We start from the raw sequence: 22,425 nt of genomic DNA on the forward strand, positions 1-22,425 counted from the left end.
TCCTTCCTGTCTACTTGTCCTTTACCCTTCTTCGTATTACCAACTACTTCCAATGGTGATCTAGACAAATCGGCCCTCATTACGGGTCCAGCGGAAACCGTGCCGGTAAAACCAGCAGTTAGCTGCCAGACCCGTAATGATTTACCACGGCCTGACTTGCCGGAATGACTGGGGCATTACAGCCCTGGCGGTCCGGTAAGTCAGGCGCCGGTAAAATGTTGATCCCCATTCCCGTGGATTACCATAGGGCTCCACAGGAATGAGGACCACGGAAGCACTAGCACTGTTAATAACGGTCCCAGTGCTTCCTTGAAAGTCTGCAGGCGGTGCCGTTACGCCCACCAAGTCTGACCCTGGCGGGCGGAATGGCACCCACCCACAGACTCATAGCTTGCAGGTCCGGAAACAATGGTGCCAGTAAGCTCACCGGCACTGTTGTTTCCGGACCGGCAAACTTGTAATGAGGGCCATAGTCTGCAATTTTGTTTTGCACCCCTGTACATACTCCATTGATAAATCATATTCCTGCACCTGCATGCACATTCTACAATTCTAGGATGTTGGAGATATCTATGCAGCTGCAATCAATACAGGGAGTTCAGTCCCCCCCAATCAAAAGCACCACACCAATATTCCTTTTAAGTTCAATCTAGCCCTGTGTGTGACTCATATAGACCCACGTAGATCCCTCCCCCTTTGGCAATAGGTAAGCCAGAAACCAGGGCGGTGTATGGAAAGAATATATATTTGTTAATGAATAGGAAAATTAATATTTGTATGAAATCACAAATCACGCCACCTCACTCTGTGGCCCAAATGCTTTTCTTTCCTAACACTTCCCTTTTCACACAAATTGAAAACTCTAGTTGATTCAGGATAATACCGATCCCAAACTCTTTAACCCCACAAAATGTGCAGTCACAACTTTGCATGGGGTTCACTTTTAATAACATGTAAAACCTTGAAACATGACCGGATTATACGCTTAGCAAGACCCTTTACTTGAAATAAAATTTAATAACATGCAATACTTTCCTATTGGCAAAAACAGATTCACACATGCAGCGCTCTGTATTCTTTATCTCCCTGCGCCCTTTGAAATGCTAGCAGTGTTGGTGTACAACAAAATTTTAAAAACAGAACTTCTTTTTATATATATATATATATATATATATATAGATCCCGTCTTCCTTTACCAGAATGCAATGCAGAATCGCTCTCCTACCAGGAGTCACTTTCCTATTCTCAGTAGAGAGTATTGTGATGAATCTAGCAATGTCCCCACTGATTCCCTGGAGAGAAGCTTCCCTTACGTGGCCAGGGAAAGGCAGAAGCTACCTGACTCTGACCCTGGTGGTGGTTATCTGTGGGATGACCATGTAGGGGAAAACAAACTCGATGTAGGCAAACTAAAACCCCTAGATCAGAAGAATCTCTTACTTGCATACCTGATTGACACACACATTCCTCTTTTCCTATTCTTGTATGGCTTATTGTGATGGGGACAAGGAATCCTCATGTTTTCCAATCATCAGACTTACATATTCCCCACCCCCTTTTTTTTTTAAGACTGAGAGGAGAAAGAGGGATGAAGTAATGAGGATGACTGGAAGTGGTAAGCCCACACCGCGCTCTAGTCGGTGGAAAAGGCTAACCAGTGGCAGGACATTAAAATATGGCACAGGAGAACAGAACAGGAGGCTGACTGCTCCCAGCGTGGGTTGAAACACAGAAGGAGAGGCAGTGATACACCGCAGCAGAGATGCTGATGAAACCGGCATGCAGCAAAGTCGGAAAGAGGAACGTTTTCTGCAGCAGTGCAAAGCGGGGACCAAGGAACCGATAAGACGCATTCCTGGTCAGCAGGCAGACAGAAAAGAAAACGGTTAGATGCGAGGGGTGCCATAGTTGCCAGTGAAGACCGGTTAGCCCAGGGAAGGTGAATGGGATACCAGGGGGCTTCAGGGCCAATGTTGTGTACCGTTGACAGCACAAGAATGCCCAGATAAGGGAGTTGAAGTGTTTGACACAAAAACTGATACTGTTGAGAAAGGATTGTTGACCCAATATGTGAAAAACCTAATCTGTTGCCTAGAGATGAAGTTGAAGGGTGAGTTGAAAAGTCTTGGCAGCAGAGTAAACCAGGCAAGCTTTGAGTCTGGGACTCGCACCTATATACAAAGATTAAAAAAAAAACCTGGCAGCACAGTATACCAGGCACAAGTAGTTGGAATGTGATACCCTTGCAAGAGAGAACACCAGGGACGCAAAAAGGCTAAGAAGGCTCAGGGGTTGAAGCCCCTCAATGAACTGTGGAAAATCTAATCAGGGAAGAACCATACCCCTTTTGGAAGACGTGATACCCTGGCAATAGAGTATACCAGGGACACAAAAAGGCTGAGAAGGCTCAGGGGTGAAACCTCTCAGTGAACTGTGAAAGATTTAATAAGGGAAGAACCATGCCCTTTTTTGGAAGACAAGTGAGATCCAGAGACAAGAAACTGGATATTGTAAAGAACTTTGTGTGAGTGGAGAAAACTCAGGGGAGGAGCCGTACCCCTTGAGATTGTGGAACATTAAAAGGTATCAAGTGAATAACCAGAAGTAATCTAGGGGAGGGGAATGCCCACTTTTCTGCTGGAACTTTATTCATCTTTATTTTCTGGACATAGAACTCTATGTGTGGAACTCTTGAAAGAAGCTGTAGGTGTACAGCTATCAGACATCCCTATTTTCACCTTTTTGTTTAGTGTGTGAGGGTCAGTTTAGGATTTTAGAAACAGGACACAGGACATTCTTGTTTTAAAAACGTCCTGACACAGACAGTCCTTTGTTGAGGCAAGGAAAACTCTTTAAGAGGTAGGATTTCCACAACCCCTGTTTTCTTTTGTGATAATAAAACTCTATATCCAACACCAAACATGCCACTGTGCGTGAGCCTTACTCTTGATCTAATAGTATGCTTTCCAATAAGAGACTTCCCTTTATTTAATTTTGGCAAGACACTTATCTGCCCCAGCACAACACCCAGATATTCAGTTTAAATTCGGCACCCCTCCACTTTAGGACAGGGTCTGAGGAATGATAAACCATCGGGATTTTTGTTTTTTATGCACCCCTCCCTTTTGGGAATTTTAGGGTTGGCCATGAGAAATTGGATCCCTCAATTACTTTAACAGACTATCAACCTCATTAGGATTTGGGTGGTGTTCCAGTGATAAATCTGCTGGAATCCTGCCCAATGGAATTACCTTTTCTGCCACTTGGTCCAGCAGAATTACTGCCAGATTACAAGTGGCAGTGGCGGGGTAAATCCCCATTTTATCAGAGTTCATTGGTCTCTATGGGGCTTTATCAGTGGAATTACCACTGGTGGAATTAATGCCACCGTAATTCCACTGATTTTGCCTATTTTTCAGCAGACAGTGGGAGGATTTACCTCCAGCACAATGCTGGAGAGAAATCTCTCACTCCCGGGCCATACTCATAGTATGGCGGTATGGAAAAAGTGGCAGTAATTCAATTACCGCCAATTTTTTCCTGCACCGCCATATCTCTAATGAGCCCCATTGTTTTTTCTATTCACACTGGAAGCAATATTGTTGATTTTGAATTTCAACAAAATCACCCTGTGTTAGTTGTCTATGAGGGAGTGTAATACATTTTAAAATGTATTAGCTTTGATTCCAATATGGAATCAAGATGAGAGGCATTCTGGTAACACCAGTGAACATTAGATTTCAGGCTTAAAGAGGAGCCCATTTCTGATCACAATGTGCGTTTGCCGGAGCCATGGAAAGACAGCTTCTTTATGTGTTCAGGTGAAGCTAGTTTTGCATTCTTTTAGCAGCTGACAGCAAGGTCTGTCAGACTTCTCATAAGATACCAGAGATTATTTACAAATTCAGTGGGGTCCTGTAGCTGCAACGGCCGTACAGCTGTGGGGTTCTATTGATGGTAAACATCTCTGGGAAAATACTGATTTACATTTTGAGGGAAAGATATCACATAAACAGAGAAAGAGCAAGTCGTTTTGAATTCCGGCTGGGCTGACCAAAGCAGATGTGTTTCCTTCTACATGCTCCAATTGGCGAGTGACTCTCTCTCCTACCCTGGTGGTTTTCACTGAAGACTTGGCAGAGATGAAGAGTGCTAAAGAAACACTAACGGTGATGTATTCCTGCTTTATTTCCATCTGTATTTTGCTGCGGTAATCTTTAATTGCGATAATAAAGAGACCCGAGACAGGTCTAATTCAAAATCTACATGAAGTGTGAATGAATTCTTGTGTTCCAAGAAAAAACACATTGCCTTCCAGCCATTTTTTAATTGCAGAGGGGAACCCCTTAAGTAAAAAAGATATCTTTAAAAGACTGAGAAAACAGGAAGGCGAAACAGGGAGTTAATTAAATTATGATATGGTAAAAATGCTAGGGGGTCTACTTAGTCTGCCCATCCAATCAATAATGAGAAGATATTGAATCGAACAGATCCCCACAAGACTTGGTTTGGTTGGACAAGTTTACCTACATAGAATCTCTGGGTTTTTTCTCATAGGGAAAAGTCCTCACGGCTTCTGGATACTCAGGGCAAACATCAGGACTTCGTTAGAGGCCTCTCCAGGCTCAGTCAAGAATGGTGTCCAGCATTGATCCCTTTCTTTGCCCCTCCTTGTATATATCCAAGCTAGATTTGAGTCTCCTGGTTTCCTCCAGCAATTTTGCCAGCACTTCCAACTCAGATGATATCAGACATTCCAATTGTGCGACACCTTATAAAATCTAAACCACACCCCAGATTGTTAAAATGAGGGTGTGCCAATTTATTTGCTCTTGATCTGGACTGGACCTCTATTGCCCTCCACTTTTCTCTGATTAGTCCCTATGAGTCCACCCAATCTGTATAGAAGTTTCGACATTTTAGTTTTGCATTTAAAAACTACAACGTGACAACTTTCTCTAATTTCTAAATAAACATAACAGTATGCATATTTTTTAATTGTTGCAGGTTCATATGAGGGGCGTTCCTGATTTATTAAAAAAAATAAAACTTATCCACACAACATTTTTGATACAGATATCTCATTTATCATAACTGAAGAGAATGGCTTTAGAAAAAGTTGCTCTATAGGGCGACACCTCACAAACCCTTTCATCAATATCAGTACTGGGTTGGCCATATAATGCTGTGTCTTCAAGCATAGGATAAGATGTATCCGGATGGTAATAAAGCCTAACCGTCACCATAAACAGTGTAAAATAGAAGAGACTCCAGGATTCAGCGCCATCAAAGATGTGTGTGTATGTTTAATTATATCGCATATTCACACTTCTTGAACGGACCGTAAGAATCAGAAATTCTATTGGGGATTATACCCTGTTATTACTACAGGGACAACAGTCCTATGGATTTATTGCAATCCATTAAGGCCCAGATTTGAAAAAGGCTCAGCAGTGCCGAAACATGTTATCGTTTATGGGCTTTTGTTCAAGAAGTGTGAATATGCGATATAATTAAACATACACACATCTTTGATGGCGCTGAGTCCTGGAGTCTCTTCTATTTTACATCTAATTTATCATGCCATCATCTCCCAGAATCTCTGCTTTGTAACATTTCTGGGGAGGCTAGAAACACATTTTAGGGTGTAACTCCTGTTCTCAAGGTCACGTTTTTATGAGATGTGAATCAACAGATAGGCCTATGTGCCAAATTATTGTGCGGTTTATGGTTCGTGAGATAATGAACACAGTAGATCATGCATGTAACCCAAAGGCAAAATAATGATATACATAATTTTCCTTCAATTGCGCATTACATTTTTTTCTTCAAATTGAACAAGTTATCTGGCCATCTGCTTCCTTGGCCAGACCCTTGGTCTGCTTATCTCCTGATGCATATGAAGACAACGCCACCCCTGACTCATGAAGCACCTTCTGGTGTATGTGAAATGTCATTAGCTCAGGGAGAGGGACCACAAATTTGAGTTTTAAATCCAAGTATTTTAGAATGGTCAACCCGTTGAGGGCTGCCTTTCATGGCAGTTACTGGCCCAAACCCACTATACATTTCTTCCTGGTCACTGCTGTCACTTCAGATGTTTTAGATAGAAGCTGGGGGGAGATGTGCAGTCCTGGGTCTGTGAATCTCCTTACAAAATGTCTTTCAGGCTGAGCACCGCCTTTCTTCATGCATAGAAAACTCGCAGTTTTAAATGTTACAATTTCTTCACACATGCGGCCCTTTAATATCTCGTATCATGCCTTCAATATTCATCTTTACATCCTGATATATACTGACATAACTCTGGCAATGGAGATTTGTTTCCCCATGTGTTACTTGTTCTAAGCTACAAATGCACACCTTTCCATGGTTACTGTTTCTGTTTTTGCAGAGTTACCCTTTATTCTTTGCTCTCTGTGTCATCATGGCTGCACATTAGACATCAGTCAGATGTACTGGAAATGAGTACCAGGCCTTTGGCCTAGTCACTGAAATTCAAGGCCCACTTAGTGTTTGTATTTTGCTAGTTGCTAGTAAAATACCAAATTTTTTCTGTCAGCCAACAGTGCGCCTTTGAATTCTCTTCTGCAGTGTTGTCTCATGTTCCATGTTCCTGGTTTTCAATCTGCGGAAGGCCCACATTTAAATGGCCTCTATGTTTTCTATGCATAGAAACAGTGTTTTCTTGATTTGCAGTTTGAAAATGAATTGCTGGCCCTTTGGTCTGCCAGGCTAGTGGGCTTTCAAATTACAGGAAAGGATTTCTGCATTTCTAGGCCCAACTTGGCCAGAGGCAGTTCATGTGTGTCTTGAGGCTGAAACTACCCCACAAGTAGTTGCTCTGATTATTCCATTTACTGTCAACAATTTTACTAACGGCTCATGGTCTGTGCACACCAGGAATCGCTGCCACCATATATATTTCCTACAATATTCCCCATACACATTCCAAATATTATCTTTCAATTCACTGAAGTGGAAGATCTGAATGCGACCCTTGTAGCCCCCACCCGACTTGGAGCCCGAAGTCAGAGAAATTAAAGATGTACATTGCTCCTTGGCAATTCATCGCAATCAGTGATGTATAGCAGATGTGAGAAACATTATTCGCTCAGGCAGCCATTCAAACCATACCCAACTGACAATATGGAGGCGATCTATTTGTCATTGATCGAACAAGTTGACTGACTATAACCTTGAAAAGCTGATTACGTCACTACTGACATCATGACATAGCTGGGTTAGACATGAAGCATTTAGGCATCCATGCATGAAGCTATGAAGACATTTGTGTTTATTGCAGATAGACACAAAACACATGCTTATGACTCATAGTAGTTAGAGGACTGACACACTTAGACCAGAAAATCTTAAGCTAAGCGGAAACGGCAAGATGCCAAGAATACGTACAATCAGCTTGCTCATGCTTAATTGCGACTAACACAGACTGCCATAAGAACAAATTTGGAAGCCATGGGTGCATTGAAGTGATTGGGGAAGCATGCACAAGTTTTGAATGCAGGGCGAGTTTGACAGCACGATTCAGCAACAGGTAGACAGACAGAGCTTCCAGTACAGACATGGTGCACATCCTCGCCAAAAATAAGCAGAGATGGAAAGTTTCAAGCTTACCAAGGCGATAAGACACCTGCAAGGAATATAACCTAAAATCATCATAATTACAAGCAGGAGAGCTCAATTTCATGGTTCACACATGTGACCTGGAAGAACAGGACAGTGCCTATTCATTTGAGACTGATGGAGGAAAGCTGTTCCCATTGAACCAGAGGTGGAAAGATACAATTACTACACATGTTCAAAGCTGGATGTAGGCTCTCAGGGCTTAGGTGATCAGAGATAGCAACTTGTTCGGAACACACAGAACCTTTGTGATCGTTCTGAGCTGACCTAGGTCCCATGGCTGATAAAGCCCGTTCTGACCAATCCCTGACTGCCTCTCACGCTAAGCACACTATGTTGCGTAAGCCTGTTACCTTTCGGGTAACCTGCAACTTTGTATTCCTAAGACTTAGAGAGGGTCCTAGGAGGAGCCACCAGATATGGCGATCCAATAACCAAACAAAACCCTATGGATGACATATGTAGTTTTACTTCACTAACCTATTCACCTCCCCTAAATTATGTGGTACGCAACTTACCCATTTTTGGGGGACGAGAACCTCTGGACGAGATGTTGTTCTAGTGTGATCCCTGTCATTTGAATTGATAATAAAGACAGTAAAGATTGCCCTATGGTTGAGTCTTTCATTCTTGTGGTCGGGATTTTGTTGGGGCCCAAGTGCCCTCTTGCTGGTACTTCGGCACCAAGTACCCTGCTGCTCCTTTACAAGTAGTAGCAGAGGGATGGTCGCTAAGACCTTTTGGCACTAAACCCTCTTGCCCCGCTGCATGCTTGACGGGCTTCTGAAGAGACACACGAGGACCGACCCCCAAGACCACGCATGGAAATATTTGAAGCAGTCATAAGGAGCTGCCTTGCAGAGATTCCTGTCCGCTCCATGTGGGACGACAAGCAGACCCGACGGCAGAGTGGCAGATTCTGGGAGAGTCAGTGTCCGAGGGGCTTTAGCGGATCATGGAATGTAAGTATAAACTCAACTATACGGCAAATATAGGGGAAGGGAAAGTTCTGCTTAGTCTTGTGTGTCTGTGTTTCTGTGTTTTTTGTGAAGGTTACCCGTTTTTTAGGCAGTCAGCTTTGATGGTTGGCGTAGTTTACGGATGTAAAATATAAACAATACAATAAAAAGGTTGCCTGTAATCGAGGCATTCGCTTGACTTATGGAGGAAAAATATGAAAAAAAACAAAAAAGGATACCTTTGAGTTAGGCAGTTTAGCTTTGTTCATGGCTGATTATGTATGGTTACGTGGGCCTAGTCATTAGCAGAAGGCGCTAACTTAGGTCGGAAGGCGGTTTCTTAATTTATCTGATTGAGATGTATTCCTATATGCGACAGTAAAGAAGAAGGACCACATGATTATTTGGGATACCCTGTGTCTTGGAGACGCAGGAAGACGGTTGTGCGATATGTTATGTTTGTTGTTGTGTCTATGTTGTTAAAAGCCGAGACATTTATCGAAGTAATAGGAGTTTTTCTATGGATAGTTTGTGACATCACAATGTGGGGTTGTTGCTAACAATGTGGGGTTGTTTGTAACAATGAGGGGTTGTTGGTGACAATGCAAGGTTGTTGGTCACACGTGAGACTGTCGAATAGGACTTGAGGTGCTTAGAAGGTCGGTGGATTCCATTCTATTAAACTGTTGCTTGAAGTGGTGAGAAGTGTTATGCCATTTGGGCGGAGATTGAGGAGGACATGAATGAAGTTGCATTTGGGCCTTAAGGGTGGAAAAAGCAATGTTGGCGGAGCGGGAGCACGCTCTTGTTAGCGGTGGTGAGCCAGAGAGGTTGTTTGAACAATTCTTTGGATTGCTATGGTTTTTGTGAATTGGTTGAAAAGTGATGTTCATTATGTAAACTGTGAATTGACAAAAGGTAATTGAATGTGTCGAAATCCCGATTTGAGTTCAAGTAAGTATTGACGATTACAAGGTAACCTGTTACCATGGGGGATACACCTATTCAACATGTTTGCAAGTCCCTCCCGTGATTTCAAGACAAAATATGCAAGTATAGCGTGGAATGGACTCTGATACAAAGGGCAAAATGGCAAAGGCATAGCCCGGGATGGCAGCTTTTCCAAATGTGTGCAGAAACATATGACCACGTATTTACATGCCACCTATAAGGGAAAGAAATTAAGTAATCGAATGACTTTATTGGAGCTAAGGAAAATGTTTCAGGATGAGGAATGGGACCCGTCACAGAAATAATGGACATTGAGTCAACGCGATTCGAAAGGCGAATCGCCCATGTCTCCCCCTCCTCAATATGCAGGCGCAGTTCCGACAGCAGAAAGTCAGGGATTTTACCCCTTAAAGGAATTGAAAGCAGAGGTAGGATATACCAATCCCATTTTTGCACCACCCGCATTTAGCAGCGAGGACACACTTAGCGACGCAAAGCAGGTGAATAAAAAAGCCAAAGTTACCAGTGGCGAGCATGAGGAGCACAGCGACTTGCAAACAAAACTGAGAAAGGTCGATGAGGGATGGACAGGACATATTGGGGACCATGAGGCGACAATCCCGACAAACAAATGGGTCGGGACAGATACTGCTTAAACTGGACAGGAAGACCACAAGCGAGGTTGGACATACGGGAGAGGAAGCTCCAAATTGTAAATATGCGAAGGAAGAAGCTAAAGAATGGGCAGAGATAATGGAGGAAGTTCAGTTGCCCCAAAGGAGAGTAGGAGCACAACAGGGTCCTCATTGGGGGGGCGAGGGGGGTTGTGATTTATCAGATAACGTGAAGGTGAAACAACAGAAGAAACTGATGTTAAGGTGGCTCAGCTTTGAGAACGTAAGAGAAGGAGACAGTGACAATAGTATTGGGACCATGGGGTCGAATCAAGATAGGCACGAAAGCGATGATGACGAGAGGGAGAGGCATCACCGCCACTCAAGGGAAGTATGCCCTAACAGTGACACATTGTGGGGAGAAGGGGCAGACACAGGAAGAGATGATGGAGAACCAGAGGGCCGATTGGAGCGTCTTAGGGACAGGTTGCATAGTGCGGATGAAATTTCTCCATATGTGCAGAGGCTCAGAGCCCTGCCAGGACGGAGACGGGCAGAGATTACAAGGGCGTTCGCAGTCACTAAAGACATGGGGAGACATGACGCAGGAATGAGACTGACACAGTTTCCGTTACTAGAGAAGGGTGGCTGACGACCACAGTATATACTGTGGTAACAGATGGATAAGGATAATTTGCAGTGTAAGCTCCTCTCCTTGACTGCAGGGGCTGGGAAAAGGATTTATGAGATAGAAAGATTGACAGCAGGGATGACACTGGCAGTGGACGACATGAAGAGGGTACTCTCAGCCATTCATGGGGAGGTAGTGGATGACGTTTGGAAAAGAGCACAATATCCTGGTGTGACAGCACAGAACACAGCGCACAATGGCACACTGTTCAATAACTACTGAGCAGCCATATGGTAAACTCTAAGGTTATAGTACCTAGACACATCTAACATAAGCGCGATTATAGCCGGCAACATGAGTGAGGATGAAGACCCACTCCAATACATTCAGGAGATTCAAGATCGTTGGCGTCTTGTTACAAGAGAACCAGGGGACACAACAGTGGGGTTATTTTATCACATATTATGCCAAGGGCTGCCAGAACGGGCGCAGAAACAACTGATGAAATTAGTGAGGATGGAGGCTAAGCCATTGTCATATATCCAGCTAACTATAGTTTGCTACTGTCGGTTAATGCAGAAGAATGTGAGAAAGAAGCGTGAGGAGAGAAAGCAGGAAGAGGCAAAGTTAGTGCAGAATAAATTATCAAAGTACACAATGGAAGGGGCGGTGTTGACGAATGGAGAGGGAAAAGTTGCCCAGAATACCCAAAATCTACCGCAGACAATAGGAAGAGGCTATGTAGGAAGGGGCGAAGCAAACCACTGGCCAAGGGATGGGGAGGAGTGCCCTGGGGAAGAGAATTTGGATATCCGATGCAACAGGGTGGAAATGGATTTAATGGGGGACAGCTGAGACCAATGTGCGGTCCAATAAATTGCCGCCTATGTCGAAGGATAGGTCACATATCGCGAATGTGTAGGAACAGAGTTGGAATACAACAGAATGGGGAATTGCACATTAGCCAACATATCAGACAGAACAAACCAACTATTATGCTCAGGATCACTTGCACATGCAGGCATACGCGGCACAACAAGCACAAATGCTGAGCATGCAAAGGCAGTCATATCAGCCCATGGCACATGCACCGCAAGCATAGGAAAATGTGCAGCCACCAATCCCAGCAGAGAAAGCACTGATGCAGCTGAACATTGAAGCCACAACACACACAGACTCCATGATGCAGACTCCCATTCTGAAGTTGGGAGAAGTGACTGTAGTGGGGGGCAATCCTTTTACCGGGACACGGATGACATTATACCCACAATAGGACAGCCCACAGACAACCCTGATGTGCTCAATCCTATCCGTTACACCCAATCTGAATGAGAAACCACGTAATGGGGTAACAATAGGTGACAAGATATTCTCCTTCCTCGTGGATACATGGGCGGCTTGATCCTGTATAAGGGATGGGAGATAACATATGTCAGGCATTGTTAAGAATGCACAGGGATTCTCTGGGGCTACAGATTTGGTTCCTTTTACTGATGAACTTCTGATTTCCATAGGCGAACACGACCTGACTATGCCATTGTTATATTCCAGACAGACACCAGTAATCATAATGGGTAGGATCATGATGAGCCGACTGAACATGACCATCTCATTCCTGGGATAGTGTGTTCAATTCCAGGAATTCACTTCATGAACGTGAGGGAACTCATTCAGGCATACTGCGGGCAGACTGTACAGAGGGGGATGCCAGCAAACCTTGAGCTATTTCAGTATGGAGTGGATGTGCTGATAGCATGGCTTACAGGGGTGCAAATTGCTACGGATACTGAACACGTTTTTGTTCTGACCAGAGGTTCCCCTAGATGAGAGGGAATGGCAGATGATAACAGTAGAACTAGAGGCAGTTATAGTAAGGGATGAAAGAGTAGTATTGCATGGGACTGACGACACAGGACGAGCATGGAGGCCAGTAACCACGGTAGGAGAAGGGCACCTGCTGACTAACTTGACAGGAACTGTTTAGAGACAATCGTTCAGATCATGAGACAGTGTTTTTCATGAACATTACTCATTGGGTGAGGATACATTACAGGGAAATAACACAGAGAATGGTTTTGCTGGAAAAGGCACTATGACCATCTCTCGAGGAAGATCTTGTGCAAGTACCCAGTGTTCTTTGGACTAGCAGTCCATATGACGTTGGGCTGTTAAAGGGAGTAAGAGCTGTCAAAATAAAGCTCAAGAGAGGGGCTATTTTCCTGAGGGCAAGATAATATCCCATATCTAGGGAGGCAGACAAATGCATTTATGAGACAATTGCCGCTTCAGTAAAGCAAGGCATTCTAGTCCCTTCGGAGCCACAGTGTAATACAGCTGAGCACCCTGTAAAGAAGGTGACGGGGGATTGTTGCATTTTATTCAAGATCTATGTCCTTTGAACCCAGTTACCCTAATTCCCCCCTTCATATCCTATCCGTGGACCCTAACCGTCTTTCCTCAATGGGGTCACAGTGAACCTGTGTTGTTACTAGTGCATGCGCTAAGATGGGGAGGCAGGAGTGTGTGCTACCTCCGCGTGAGAACCTGGGACCTGACAGTCATTGCTCTTCTTTTTTCCCCTTTACTTTTGTTTTCCTTCTTGTTTGTCTCTTCAATGACCCCCTTCTTATTCTTCTTGACCACTATGTTCACTTGTGTCAAGTTGGGAAGCACGGGAGGACTGCGTACCTGGTTTCTTGGTAGATGATCTTGCCGAGGTCGCCAGTCTGGAATCAGTTGAAAGATGAACTTGTGGCACGAGGGACCAGCCTCTCCACCACCCAAATCTGATACTGGGTGAAGGATGGACCAATTCCCAATGTCACGAAAAGCACTCTCCCGATTAACGTGACGAAGGGACTGTGCAGGCACAGACAGGAGAGGCTATTGTTTTGTAGATGATCGTAGGCAGATAGAGTCCGATGAAATCAAATCCAGTTCGTGTACTGAAGCGTAGGCCACAGATTCCAGTGCGGTAAGAACACTCTAGTCCACAGGTATGAATGTAGAGGACAAGGCCGGACAGGAATGGGAGGAACCAGGCTGGAATAGGTGACCAAACTGAAAGGGACCGAAAGAGAACCCTAGGGCTGCAATCAAAGGGGACCCCAATATGGTATAATAATAATAATAATAATAATAATTTGGCATTTATATAGCGCTACGAACCCTCAGGTATCTGAGCGCTGCTTATTATTACCCACGGTGTGTGGTGCTCATTTATCGACCTCGGAAGGATGAAACGCTGAGTTTGGCGCTGCCGGGATTCGAACCTGCGTTCGCAGGCTCTGCACTGATGTCAAAGCGAGCGCTCTACTCGCTGTGCCACTTGACCGGCTGCAGGCTGGCCCAGGGGAATCCCAGGTAAGAGTTTGCTGGCAGGCCTAGAGAGATCCCAGGTAAGAGTAAGCTGGCAGGCCCAAGGGAACCCCAGGTGAGTATATTCTGGCTGGCCCAGGGGATTCCTAGGTAAGGGTAAGCTGGCAGGCCAAAGTGGACTCAGGTAGGGTGCAGGTAGCCCAGGAAGGACTCAGGTAATTGCAGGCAGCCCAAGGTGGATTCAGGTAAGTGCTAGCAGCCCAGGGTGGACTCAGGAAAGAGTTGGCAACAAGGTAAGTAAGCGCACAGTACGGAGCAAACCGCGTTGAGACGCGACCTGCCTCGATTTGCGGTTCCCCTTATGGGTCGCCGGCGCCCGGGAGGCTTCGCCTCCATACGCCGGCGTACCCAAAACGAGGCCTGGATGGCAAGCCGCTCCCAGGACGCGAACCCAGTCCACGGCGCATGCAGAGAACCGAGAGAGAGGTCTTCCCCGCATGCGCCGTGGCCCTCCGGCCCCGGCACGAAACGCTCTCCCTCCGGCGAGTCCCCAGGCGCGGATGCGCGGGTAGACTCGCCAGGAGGTGACGGGGAGAGCGGACGCAGTGGACCCCGGTCTCCCATGTGGCGTGACAACTTGACAGTTTCATTTCCTGCCTCGACCCCATCTGCCTTTTTCTTCTCCTTAATAGTCTTTGAACACAACTAGGTTTGTTCCACTTTCTTTGCCATGGCTATTGCATCTTCTGGCATAGGACTTCCACACATTCACAACCTCTCCTGCGTGGCCGGGTTGTTGGTTTGAATGATTATCTGGTCCTTAGTGAGCTCATCAGGCCCGATCCTAGCTGTAAAATCATCCGAACTAGCAAGGTTCTGTAAAGCGCTTGCATATTCCTGAACTGATTCATTCAGTTCCTGTTTTCGTATACTAAAGTAAAATCTGTTGATTGCTATATTTGTTTTCGTGGTGTAATAATTATCCCACTGTTTAAGTGATTTCTCATATACATTAATGTCTCCCCCCAACCCCAGGGGAATGTCCCTATACTTCTTTTGCCCTTCGGGGCCCAATGCATGTAACAGTAAGCATTTCTTCTTCTCTGGACTAATGCCTTTATGCTCAACTGCACTTAAATAATTGCTTCTACTCGTTCGATGGAATTGCCGGTACCCCTGAATTGGGTAAGAAGACTTCTAGCCCGAGCCTAGAGCTTGGAACCAGACACCAGTGTACCCAATATACTACACACTGGGCCTCCTTACGAGTCACCCGGTATGGAAATGACGGTGGCGTTAAACCCACCGCCACCGTTGTTTCCATACCGGACGATCTCGACTTCTGCAGGCGGGAGGTGTCATTCCTGCCAGGTCTGACGAGATGGTGCCGGTGTTTCCACTTCCCCATTCCCATTGACTCCTATTGGACTCAATGGGAATGGGGGATTTACCGAATTCCGCCTCTGGAATTCCCGGGTCACCGGGGTCGTAATGCCCCGGTAATTCCGGGAATCACGGAGGCGGAATGGTAATACGGGTCCGGCGGTAACCTGCCGGAATTTCCAGCACGGTTACCGCCAGACTCTAAATGAGGCCCACTGTCTTGTTTTAAAATGTCTTTATTTTACTCTTTAAATTCCTTTAAAAGTAAACATCGTTTGTTTTTCATCCCTTCAGTTGTACCTGCTCTTTTTCCATCTGTGTTATTATTTCTGCGCTATTATTACATGGGATGCCTGGAATACAGAGGCAGGTCTAGCTTTTTGAAGCAAAGGGGTTGCGATTTTATACATACTCTTAACTTTTATTCCAGGATGATGTATATTAAACCAGATCTTTACATAGTAAACAATAATGGCAAAGTTGTACCCCGGTAAGGAAAGAAGCATATTTTAAAATATTCAAGCCCATCTCCCAAACACGATTTTGTCTGAAACTGTAACTTGCAAAGTCCGGAGTGTGCTACTTTTTAAACACACGTTGCTTCGTGACAATCCCACACACCCCTACTACAGGTACAATTCAGTCTCTTTCAGGAGCTGTGCGACCTTTGAATTCATTGTTTACTAACTCTTCCGTCCTGGCAGCAACATTCGTCCAAGATTTCCATTTAAAAATTGAGAATTTTCCGGGAGCCAGAAATCTCTCCAATAATTAGTGTAACTACAGGTGTCTCCGTTTCATGTACAAAGGACAAACCTGTTTCAAGTGAAACATGTATAGCACTGTTTTACGCCCGCTTGAGGTTTTTATCACTCAATGAAGGTCCACTTTACTTAATAGAAATAGAGAAAATAGTGAAAATATTGAACAACATGCACCTGTTCTCACTAGCTGGTTGGTAGAACACATTTGTTGACCATTTGCTTTCAGCTGGCAGACTAAAAGGAATCCTTTTAGAACAACTCATGTATGTCACGTTGCCGCTGCAAACTTCTCTTCTGAGCTGGTGGTGAATAGTTGAAAACCTGCCAGTACAGCTTAATTTTATCTTGCCATTTTTAATTATACTTATCAGGAGGATAAAAGGCTGTCTAATGCTTTCCTCCTTGAAGACATGGCCTGCAGTTTACATACAAATCTTTGCAGAAGATGCATTAACCCACTAACCTACCTTAACCAGGGACAGTCACAGAGGAAGCCGTGTGATTGGCTGTCCATTTAAACAGAATACCCCACACAGTGGGCCTCATCACAAGTTCATCCGTATGCGAATAATTGTGGTAAAAGAATGATTACCTCTTGCCCGAAGCACTGAACTCCATGTTTGGAGATCAAGTGAAGGATATACTTCCAGCATATAGATGCGGGTGAACCCTCTGCTCCACCCTCAACAATCATCAGATTTAGCGCACCAGAATGACTGCTCGTGGTCAATCCCCATGGTCTCGAAAATTGAGAATTACAAGTGTCACCCTATTCGTAACCCTACGGTAAATTCGAGGGACAAGTAGCGGTAACGATAAGGAAATACTGCAAAATGGCTGCCAAACTCGTACTGAAGCCCAGTGCATTGCCGTTTTTAGTCATAGAAGTCTCATTGTAGATCTGGTGGATGTGAAGGAAAAGTGTGGTAAAAGCTTTTCGTCTTTCCAGCCGATCAAACCCATTCTATAGAGGGTGCAGAGAATTGGCAGCAGGATGTTGCATGTGTGTACTTGGACCTGGACCTTCTGCATGCTGGTACGAGGGGATCAGTATACTGTCTCAGTGTCAACAGACTTTGCCTGCTTTTCTTGCACAATGGCAAAGCAAGTAAATCCATTGAAATGAAGGGCTCAAAGATGGCTGCCAGGTTCGGCGTAGTTGCTCCCTTCGCAGCTATGCACTCCCCAAACAGTGCATTGAAGGGCGTGGGAACCCTTGAGAATCAGTGTGGGGCATGGTTCAGTAGTTCCATGGGCAAAAGAATCTTTCCATCTCAAGGTTGTCTTGTTGTCCTGTGACTGTCTGGATGACTTTACTGAGAGTGCACATAAAAAGGTCAGCAGCCTAAAGTGCCTGGGGCCTGCATGGCATGATCTTGATGTGTTGGACCCTCAGGAGTACCATTTAGTTGGACTTCCATGGAACGGGGGACCACACTATATGTAATCGCCCACTTCTCTGCACAGCGAAAACCTTTTACTTGGACTCCATCTTCTCCTTCAACAGACAGATGAATTCCCTAGCCTCTTCCACGGCTTACACGTGTAAACTGATCCGTGCAGCCAAACCCTTTTTGTCCGACACTAGGTGTTTGACCCTCGTAAGAGCCCTCATAATGTCCCACCTGGACTACTGTAATGCTCTCTATCTCGGGTCCTCCAAAGCCACCACCAGCAAACTTCAAACTCTCCAGAACAACGCTCTTAGAGCCGCACTGGGCATCTCCAGAAGAGAGCATATTACAGCATACTGCCAACAGAATAATTGGCTTTCTGTCAAAGACAAAATCCTCCAAAAAACTGCCTCACTCACCCACAAATCCCTCACTAATGCTGCCCCCATCTATCTAATCAACAGATTCCATAGACAGACCTCCCTGTGAACCACAAGAACAGCATATAAAGACTGCCTTTCTGTCCCCAATTTTAAATGTTCCACTATAGGAGGTAACAGCTTCCCAGTGAAAGCAGCTAAACTGTGGAACTCTTTACCGCCACCCCTCAGAATGGAACTTGCACTATCAAAACTTCCGATCTAAGGTCGTTTTATGGTTGAAAACGTAGGCTTCCCAACACAGCCAGGTGCCTAGTCTTTCATACTCCTGTATACTGTACTGCCTATTGCCTGTACCTACTACTGCCTACTTGCATATATGTATATATTCCTGATATTACTGTGTGTTATATATTCTTGCTGTTGTAACTAAGCCTTGCAATTTCATGTAAATGTTGCGCACTTTTACCTGAGGGTATGCTCGCGCATTACAAATAATAAAACAAACAAACAAACCTTTACCGTTTGTAGTTAAATCACATCTGGGCCTCTGGAGTAAACACATAAGACTTTGTGGCACCCTTGTGTGGTTATTGATCATCAGGAGTACGACATTCACAGAAGGCTGCACTCATCCTATACAATGGTACACCATGCCTGCACTGGGAATTTACGGGGGGCGGTGAATAGCTGCCAAATTGCACATTTGGCTATTGTTGTCACGGATCTGTTGTCAATGCTTGGAAATCATACTTACACTGGTGGCCTTGACTTGCTACTAAGGTTACCCTTTCTGATAGAGTCTCTGGCAACTGTAGGTGGCAAAACAAGACTGCCAGCCATCATGACAGCATGCCAGGTGGTGTCTAACGGGGGAAGAGCTTCTCCTAAGAGGTACCAGAATAGTTTTTCCATATTGAAATGGCACGTATACAAAAGAGACCCAAGACTTGGGGACATCGGGGGCACATGCTTAAAGATGTCACTGTTATGAACGAGGCCCAAGACCGCATCAGAGAATACTCCAGTCTGAACTCGAATGGCTGGATGGGTACCAATAAGGTTGTGGAGACCTTCTGGACATCGCAGAGTTAATCTCATTGGGGCCAATCTTTACAAAGTAGCTGAAGCCAAACTGAGGCAGAATTAAAAGCTCTGGAAGTGAGACCACAAAAGTGATGGGTGGAAGGTTTCGAATGAATCTGAACCGCTGGCATTGCTCTGGACAACCTTCCACACAACCGTTTTTTAGCCCATCTGTGCCATTGCAAAAGGGGTCCAGCCATACGCAAATCAGTTTTCTGCCGCCATCAATGGTAGCAGCCCAGCCCGAACTGCGAGGCCAGGTCCACTCTGCACAAAAACACAAGCAACCTCAGACATGTTTCGGCCTTGTTGGACCTCCTCAGTGAGGTGTAGCTTGGTTCCCTATGGCACAGCGAGCAAGGGACCCACGTCTGGGCATACCCTCTCTCACTTGGTGAGACAAACTGTGACCACAAAAGTGATGGGTGGAAGGTTTCAAATTAATCTGAACCACTGGCATTGCTCTGGGCAACCTTCCACACCATCGTTTTTTAGCCCGTCTGCGCCATTGCAAAAGGGGTCCAGCCATATGCAAATCAGTCATCTGCTGCCACCATTGGTAGCAGCCCAGCCCGAACTGCTAGGCCAGGTCCCCTCTGCACAGAAACACAAGCAAACCCAGACATGTTTCAGCCTTGTTGGATCTCCTCAGTGAGGTGTAGCTTGGTTCCCCATGGCGCAGCGAGCAAGGGACCCACGTCTGGGTATACCCTCTCTCACATGGTGAGACAAACTGTGACCACAAAAGTGATGGGTGGAAGGTTACGAATGAATCTGAACCACTGGCATTGCTCTGGGCAACCTTCCACATCACCGTTTTTTAGCCCGTCTGCGCCATTGCAAAAGGGGTCCAGCCATATGCAAATCAGTCAGCTGCCGCCACCAATGGTAGCAGCCCAGCCCGAACTGCAAGGCCAGGTCCCCTCTGCACAGAAACACAAGCAACCCCAGACATGTTTCGGCCATGTTGGACCTCCTCAGTGAGGTGTAGCTTGGTTCCCTATGGCGCAGCGAGCAGGGACCCACGCCTGGGCATACCCTCTCTCACATGGTGAGACAAACTGTGACCACAAAAGTGCTCTAGAAGTGAAGCACAGGACAGTAGTGTTACAAAACCTTTCGGAGTTGTGTGTGGGACTACTCTGTTGTTGCTGAACTTGTGAATGTAGCAAAATGGGATTAGCCTTTAAAGTGGAAGCGTTTGTGAAGTGGGGCACCCCAAAAGATATTTTCGAAAAACTGGGTATCGTGGTGCATTAACACTGTAGTCTTTTTAATATCACGCTTCATGCCAGACTCCAGCCTCTAGGCGTGGCCATCAAAACAGTGCTGCTTGGCATTTTCCTGTGTCCAAGACGAGCGTGTTGCCCCTGAGCTATACTCCCAGCTGTTAGAAGATGTTTTAAAATGTAAAATTGGTTATAGAACGCCAGGGGACCACTCCGGTGGTGATAGTGTGCGGTACAAATATCCTTTAACATTAACATAGTAGGATGCAGAGTTCATTCTCAATTGGGTGTACCTCCTGCGGTCTCATTCTGAACAAGGCACTAAATGGCACAGATGGTAAAAAAAAACAGCTGGAGAATAGCTCTTTTCCTGTTTTTTTTAACATCCTTCATATTTTGCCTGGGTTTTCTAGACGGAGTGGGGGCACGGAACGTAAAAACTGTTCAGTTTGTTCCCTTGCACCATGCAGGCAAAGCTACCAGATCTTTCTCCGTGCCCAATGTTAAGGCGGGCAGAGTGGCTTTAATCCCCATGCATTACACCTTCTTTTTACACCTGTAGAAAGCAGGCAGAATATATAGGGACTCATTGTAATGCCAACCGCCATACACATAGATAGCTGTTGGCCTGACACCTTGTTTAATGGTTGAGGTTGAAAAAAGAACAGGAACCACATGGATAACTGTGCTTTTTTCCCACCATGTGAAGTAAAACATCAAATGCCCCCAGAGAGGGCTGCAGAGTTTACCGCTCCATTTAAAGTCAGTCCCAATCACCAGAAGCAACATATGGACAGTTGAATCTGTCCTAGTGGAGGAAATGGCTGATCTTAAAATATATTTTGCAACTTAAGATGTCCTGTTCAAAACTCTTGTTTCCCCTGATGTGGATTTTGGTATAGCTTGACCGAAAAATTCTTCTTGGCTAGAATATACTGTGAACAGACAGGGTTACACTAAGTGGTAATTCTCTTATCACGACCCTACAAATGAAAACTAAAATTCGAACTTAGTGCGAGTTTCTCGTTTCAATATAAATGAAAAATGAAAGCGTAGGCAGTAGGGTACTTTGTATTGCCCCATGCATTTTTGACACGAGCAGGGAGATGAAAACTACGTTTCGCTATGCCTGCGGGTCTTTTTTCGAATACTGTTAGGCGATCCTCTGCACACCAAGCCACGACACATCAGAACACTGCTCACATTCCCCCAACATCTCCTCCCAAGCTTCGAGGCTCAAGTGATTCGGTGAAGCCACAGAACCGAAAACTCCGTACCAGTGTACGGGCTCGATTGCAACCCTTTCTGCATTGGCAACTGCCTTGGAGAACGTATAGCAGAAAGGGCGGCCTTACGTCTCCACGCCGGTCATGTGATACGCTATGGCGTTCCCCATGTGATCTTGGTGGACGTCACATGATCCAGAGAAGTCACGTGACCCAGGGGCGATCAGTATAAAGGTCTGAGAGACAGAACGCTCATTGCTTCTCAGCTGGCTTCGGACACTGTTTGGCGTTACATCTTGCTCCTTGTTACCTTGATCACGGAACTCTATCTCGGACTCCCTTGGACACCCCTTGGTACTTTTGCTTGGAACTGTTTACCTGTTGCCGGATATTTGGACTGCACCTCGACTTGTCTTTGGATCATCCCTTGGTACCTTGCTGATCTTCTACGCCTTTTCCCTACTGGGGATTCAAGTCAAGCCCTGACTCCCACAGGTGGCTACCCTTCATCCACGCTAACCTGCGGTTCTACTATTCCAGGGACCGCCGCATCTAATGAGCCTCGAACCTCCCTACTAGGTTACCTGGGTCTCCCTTACACCAGATAGGTAAGACACTTTAGATTCTTTTGTTTACCTGCCTGTATTGTGATTGCCTGGTGCTTAACCTCCTTCCTTCTTGACAGCAGCATCGGTGTTCCAGAGGCTCCGTGGATCTGGGAAGACATCTCTCACCTGTGGCCTCAAGGGTCGCACAGCGGGTTTCTATTTCGTTCCCCTGTGCGTCACTTGGGGACGGAGGTCTCATCGGTCTACACGACACTCAAGTCAGAACAGACTGAGAAGC

The sequence above is a fragment of the Ambystoma mexicanum genome, chromosome 14, assembly GCF_040938575.1.
Source record: "Ambystoma mexicanum isolate Mex_15411 chromosome 14, UKY_AmexF1_1, whole genome shotgun sequence".
Taxonomy (NCBI): Eukaryota; Metazoa; Chordata; class Amphibia; order Caudata; family Ambystomatidae; genus Ambystoma; species Ambystoma mexicanum.